The sequence below is a fragment of the Pinus tabuliformis genome, chromosome 1_1, assembly GCF_031772625.1.
Source record: "Pinus tabuliformis cultivar Carrire ecotype Pingquan chromosome 1_1, CPIR1, whole genome shotgun sequence".
In the NCBI taxonomy this organism is placed as follows: domain Eukaryota; kingdom Viridiplantae; phylum Streptophyta; class Pinopsida; order Pinales; family Pinaceae; genus Pinus; species Pinus tabuliformis.
This window is the reverse complement of record NC_142297.1, coordinates 315,048,444-315,055,712: the sequence shown is the minus strand read 5'-3', so window position 1 is coordinate 315,055,712 and position 7,269 is coordinate 315,048,444.

Here is a 7,269-nt window from a genome sequence, read left to right as displayed (position 1 = left end):
TGGTAGCAAAGTCTATTTCCAAAAGGTCTTTGATCAAATCTAGGGCAGTCTCTCTATATTGACTTAGTCTAGGATTATTTATAGAGTATTCTACTTTTATTTGTTTAATAATCAATTATGAGTCTCCCTGTATAGAAACTCTCTTGCCTCCAAGTTTTATAACCATTTGTAATCTTAAGACCAGAGCTTCATACTTTTCCATGTTATTTGTGCATTTAAAATTTAACCTAAATGCATGACCTTCATAATTATTATTCTCCATGTTGTGAATCCACACTCCTGCACCTGCTCCAAGTCTATTCACAAATCCATCAAAATCCAAATGCCATAATGATTCATGAAAAATGTTTTCACTGTCAGCTGTTTTGTATTTCTATTCTACAATTGTGATTTCCTTTTTGTCATGGTCTGCATTATACAAGATGAAAGAGTCCATATCAGAATGCATGGAGTATATAGGGAAATTCTGTGGGTTTTCTGCACTACTCACCATGTATTTCATCAAGGTCTCTCTATAAAGTTTTCTTTGTTGACCAAAAATAGAGATGGTATCATATGACATATCTAATTGTAAGGATCCCTGCAATTTTTCTCCCCATGAGAGAGCTAACATCATTCCATATTTAGGTGGGATGTCTGCAACTACTATGTCCATCACAATACTCTTTGCAGGGCATTAGACTAGAGCTACACATAAATCTTTAATCAAGCCAAGGCATTTAACTTGGCTAGAGTCAATGGAAAGCAAGTCCTTATATGGTCTGGTGATATCTAAGTTTAGTTTCTCCATGATTGCCTTTGGCATCAAGTTATTGGATGCCCTTGAGTCTAGCATAGCATTATGTAATATCTTATCATGAATGTTCAGGCTAATGTAGAAAGGAGGGATTCCCCCTTGCTGATGAGTACCATTTACCTCAGTGCCAAACAATAACTCAGGTTGATCATCATTCAAATTGACAACATCTTCTCCTTCACCTATATTTAAAGTTTCTATGATCTATGATCTATAAGATTCATTCTTTACTAGCTCAGTCAAAGGGACTGATATTTTCAATTTTGCTATTTTAGTGTTAATGTTGAAAGGCAGTTGAGCTTTGCTTGTTTGGATGAGATCTTCCTTAGAAAATGTGGTCTGTGTGTTTTTATCTTCTTTTTCAGTTCTAGGCACTTTAGTCTGCGTTTCAACAGTTTTGTTTTGAATTCTCTTATTTGGAATGTTTTGAGTAATTGCTTCAGTTTTAGTTTCAGATGAAGTTATATCTATAACTTTTGGGGTAGAAGTCTCTTGTGTTCCCCTAGGGAGGATTTGTAAAACTTTAGTGACAGGAGCTTCTGTTATATTTTTAGTTTGGGTGTGGATTGATCTCTTAGTTGGAGATTCATTGTTCTTTTTACTTCTTAGGCTATACTATTTGTGAACGTCATATATGGCAGATTCATAGCCTTGTTTAAAGTCAAAGGACTCTCCAGATTCTAATTGCAATTGTTGTAACATGTATAATTCTTGTTCTTCATGAGTAAGAAAATCAACATCTTCATTTTTTATTCCTAATAAGATTATTTGGGTGTCATCCTCTCCTTCATGGCTCTGTGAACCCTCAACATATTTTTCCTTGAAGGGTGGCCTAATTTGCTGATCTGGTACTGCATTCTTTGCAGTGTTAGGATTCTTCCTGAAGTTTGGGTTTCTTATTGGGGGTGGTAGTTGGTTCTCCCACTGAGTTTTTCTTTCCATGTTTTCTAATCTATCCATTATTCTCTCTACACTCTTTGCTAAACTATCTATTTTACCATCAGAAGTGGAAGTTTCCTCTTTAATGACAACTCTCTTTTCATTTCTCATTCTAGCTTTCTTGGCTAATAGGTTGGCCTCTACACTAACAACATTACTTTTCATTTGTTCCAATGTTTCAGGGTTTCTTTCCCTTAATTGGTATGACATGTCAGTGTCAAAACCATCAGGGAATTTGATTAATGCTAGGTCAGGTGGAGGCTTAATATTAGTAGGGATTGCATTGTAGATGCTATTGAACCTAGTACAATAATCCTAAACTGACTCATTAGGAGCTCTTCTAATGTTATCACATTCAGAAAGTATTTGCATATGGTTTTTCTTTCTTTCCCATCTATCAATGAATAATCTATGAAAAGTAGCTAAATCTGCAATATGATTAGCTGGTAAAGCTTTGAACCATTTCTTAACATCCCTAGTTAATGTTTGGGCGGATAACCTCATATGGACATTAGATTCATCTAACTCATGCAATTCAAAATAGTCATTCATTTTGTTCACATTCTGTTGGGAAGTATGCTGACCAGTAGCATCAAACAAAAATATTTTTCTTTGATAACCTTGGGGCATGGCATGGAGTTGTGCTAGTAAAACCAAAGGTGCATATCGGTCTGCCATGGCTTGGATTCTGCCTTGACTAAGCAGTAAAGTGTTGGTACTTGAGGAAGGGCTTGAAATAGATGGAGATGAACTAGATGAGGATGAGGAGTTTGGTTGGATAGGAATTTGATGAATGACTAGTTTAGGGGAATGGACTGTGGTGGATTAATGGGTGGGGTGGTAGTAAATGAAGTTGTATTTACAGTATTTGAAGATTGTGCAGGAATTTCAGAGGCAACAGCAGTAAGGGCATCTAGTTCAACTGATTGTTGAATGTAAGCATCATCTATATGGCTTATTAATGTGGATTTTAAAGCTTCTAACTTTTCAAAAGTATCCAACACAAGTTTATCTAAATCTGGATGTATAGGCACCTTTTTCGACTCAATGAATTGAATAAAATTAGGGTCTCACATAGTTTCATGAATTGCATTCTCTGATTTAGTTCTAAATAATGAGAGATCAAATGACAAATCAAATGGAGTTTCCTCTAAAGTTGATAATTCCTCAGGGAGTGAATTTGCTTTAAATAACTGGCTGCTACTTGCTTGAGTTTCTACCTTTTTTGGTTTTATTCAAATCTTGTTTGTGTCATCAACTATGGTAGCAGGGTTTGGATCCGGATTTTCCGTGGTATAGTGAGACTTCTTGGGAGCCATAATTTTAATTGTTTAATTGTTTTTATGAAACTTTTTAAGAAAAAACTTTTAAAAATGACCTTAAGGGGCATAAGATAAAGTTTTAGGTTTCCTTAAAGTTTTATTTGACTGAGGATTGAAGTTTGCGGTATGGTCGCCAATGATGTTATCACTCCAAAATTTCTTCAAAGTTGTTAGAAAAAGAAATGATAGAGGTAACCACAAACCAACTTTGGAGATTAGGATCTAGCCTTCCTAATCTCAGAGAGGGCTCTCTCTTTTTTATTTAACTTTGTTTAGTTATTTGATTCTAGGCTAGTTATGATTGTGCTTGGGTTTTGATTTAGATTTTGTGGTGGGATCACTTACTTAGATGAAAAGAGGGATGCTGTTACCATTGGGCTATGGGGTCAAATGTCTAGCAAAGAGGACTGGATCAAGTTCTAAGAACAATGTCTACAGGGCAAGATAACAGAGTTATTTCAGATCTCAAGGCTGGATGGTGAAGTGGTTTTCAATTGGATCCAAAGAGAAATTAAAGGTTCCTTAGGATAGATTATGAATAAAGTGAAAGAGGTCAATCAGGATGGGAGAGCAATTAAGGATTCTCAAATCCAGATATTAGAAGAAAACATGTAAATGATTAACTGTGGAAAATAGAGTGTACTTAAACAAATTCCGAGATAAATTTCCACTTAATTCATTCAACTTTAGATAACATTTAAGTTTGTGAAAAAAAATAAGAGAAAACAAATTGACAAGGAAAATACTTCACTATAATAGCTCTACATATGAATCCTATAATGCAATTTATTTATTACATGCTCTAGTCCACTGACTTGAAAATTGGTACAATAACCCTCAGGTTTATGATCAAAATAACTTTACAAATGTATAGCAATCCACACTCAATACTTTGAATTATGAAGTACTTATATAAAAATATTTTACAACATTTCCCAAACTGTCTTGGGAACTAATCTAGGAGAAAGAAAAATCTTCATGCAAGAAGATAGAGACAAATATTGAACTGATGCTTGTTGTCCTTGCTTATTAGGTTGTGATAGCTTTAATATTTGATATTTTTCCCTTTCATCTCTACTTTACTATTTGGTTTTCACGCTGGATGCTCTATTCACTCTGATCTTCCTACTAATACACTTTCACTTGATACACTTTGACCTGAATGACCTATCAATATCCTTTTACTGTTCCCTTTTACTTTTACTGTACAGTTTTACATTTTTACTGTGTATTATACAACAAATAATTTAGTTTCTCCCATGTCGCAACACCCGGTAATTAGATATTGATCATTTTCCTGAAAATCTCATCTGCTTCTGTATACTTAGCAAAAGTAGTCTTATTGACAAAAAGGTGTTTTACCTCATGTTGGAAGTAAAAAAATTCTTAAAAGTTTGATATAATACTTTGCCAGTAGGCATGCCCTTCATGGATGAAGTATTCACCTAATCTATGGCTACTTCCTGGATTTTTCTGTTATAGTCCTCCTGTGTCATCAACTTATCATTTATTACCAAGGGATTCGGTAAATCTTTTTGCCTCAAAATTTCAAATTTGACCATGAATCTCCTAATGGCCAGTTGCATGGTTTGGCACTTATCCTCTAGGTTCAACATCAAATTCCTCTTGGTGAGGACCCTTTTAACTTCCAAAATTGTACATGTTCTATCAGGTATCTCTAATTCGTGCAGCTCATACTTTTTCTTGGAGTTGAGGAAGTGAATGATTCTTGCAGCTTCCTCTGGCATGTCTCTGAGTTCTGCTTTTACTCTTTGTATTGCTTCTGTAGCCTGCTTGATCAAATCAATCTGTTCAAAAATAACTTGGATGGATGGCCAAATACCATTGACAGATTCAATGATATTGGCCCACAATTGTTCCTTAGCCTGACCTAGGTTTTCATTCAGTGTCAGTTCCTTCTCCAGGATTTTTATTTGTTCATTCATCCTTGTAGATTTCTATTGTTCTTCCTTGTGCATGATTTGAGCATGTTTGTAATTTGTTTCCAGGCTGGTCACTTTTTCCTTAAGCTAGTTCATCTCAGTGGTCTAAATGGACATTTCTTCCATTGCTTTGACCAACCTATTTGCTTCATCACCAGTAGACCCTGTTGCTGTTGTAGATGGTGTAGATGTTGGTAGTGCCGTGGCCATTGGAGTTGTGGGATCTAAGGATGCTGCCAAAGTGGAAGGTGCAATAGTGGTTATGGGTGAAATAATAGTGGCAGGGGCATCCTTAAGGCTAGCTTGTTTTTTCTGAATCAAGTTTTCCAACTCTTTTTCCATCTCCTTTAGCTGATCATTCAGTTGTAACACTAGGTCCATCATCTCTTCATGATTGGTTTGGCTCTCCAGGACCTCTTTAGTTTGTGGGTGTTCTAAATGAGGTAGCTTTAGCTATTTCTTGAGAGCTGCTATATCCTCATTCTTATTTTTGATCAATTTTTCAGTAGCCTTAATGTCACTTGGATCATGGCCCAACTCAATGGCCAAGTCCTTCAATGACTTGATCCTATTGTCTTTGGCTTGTGAGGTGGCCTTATCCAATTTATATTGGGCTGAGATGTTGTCCAATGAACTTTGCAGCCTGTGTGAAGCCATGGCCTTTCCTGTAAGGGTGGAGTAAATCATCTCTCCAGCCTGTTTATGAAACTATGTCTGGTCAAAGGGGTGAACATCCTTGGTCAATACCTCAAAATTAGTCTTCCTATAATCCATTGAGGTCTTTGGTTGCTAAACAGTGGGTTGCATAAATGAAACCTGAATATTTCCTGATTTGATGTCAAAAGTTGACATCAACCTGCTCAGGTTGGCTGGTGTATGCTTGAGGTATTGGGCATATGTCTCAGCCTTCAACTTCACATTCCTCATCTTTATTTCCTTGTACCTATCTTTTATGTCTCTTTCTCTGTCAGTTGGTCTGGTAAAAGAGGAAACCTCAACACTCAGCTGTCTTTCAATCATTTAAGTGTTGGAGGTTGATGGTTGTTGTGTTTCACCTGAAGCAGTTGTGTCTATGCCTCTTTTCCCCATTGTTTCAGTGTCAGTTATTTCCACTGATTCAATGTTCTCTTCATGTTCAAACACATGATTCAACTTGGGCCTTTTCTTGAGTTCAAACTATTTATTTGTAGTCTCCATGGTAGAACTAGAACCCTCCTCCCTATTTCTTTTTGGATTCCTGTCCTCATTGGCTGGGTTTGTAAAACAAGAGGATTACTCATTGGTTCCCCTAGTTTTGGAACTTGCAGGAAAGAACTCTAGTTAATTTTCTTTTCAACATCAATTAGTGTGTTCTCAACATCCACAACTGTGCTATCCATGTCAATCAATATATTTTCCAACCATTCAGATTGGTTGGAAAACTGTTCAATATCAGGTCTTGGGTGGTGGATGAAAGGTCCCAATTTGACCTTGATTCTCAATTTGTTTATGACCCCATGAGGTTCATACTGCGACATGACATTGTTTTTGAATTTCATCTGTTGTAATATATTGTCAGCCTCCCATCTTCTCTGTTATTACATATGAAGGGGCCTAATTGGTTCTTTATTTTAAATTGGGCTTCTTCCTAGCTGCTAGGAATTTTACCTCATCCGAATTGATGATTTGCCTAAAATACTCAAGTGCAAATATCCTCATACGGACGCATTTGGGTAGATTATAAGGGGTTAGTTGGCAGCCATAAACCCCTATTTCAATGTGGTTTTGGTACAGGTACCCATCTCCCACCTTGATGTTGTTATCCAATTGTAGCACCCTCTTGATTTCTTGGCTGATTCTAGGTTGAGTGTTACTGGTCAGCATGTTCATGTTTGGGTAGACAGATGAATCTATGAAGTCTTTATAGGTAAATGTTGTGGAGTATTTATGGTTCAGGAATGTATCCTTACTCCAGGAGTGGAGCTTTAGAAGGTAGGTTGGGGTAGCAATATCTTTTATCTGGAAATCCCTATCTGCTAGTGCCAAATGGTCGATGTCGAGGTGAGGGGTTGACATAAGACTTACATCTAGAGAGGTCTGGGAAGCCATGGCTGAGTTTATGGATTGGGATTAGGACTGTATTGGGTGTAGAAGTGAGGTTTGGGAAACTCTGGTATAGTGAGAGGGTAATTGCAGTTTGCAAAAGAGCGGTTTTGGGTATACAGGAAAATTAATCTTCAATTAAACAAATGTATTAATTAATTTCAATTAATTAATATTTAAACATGAC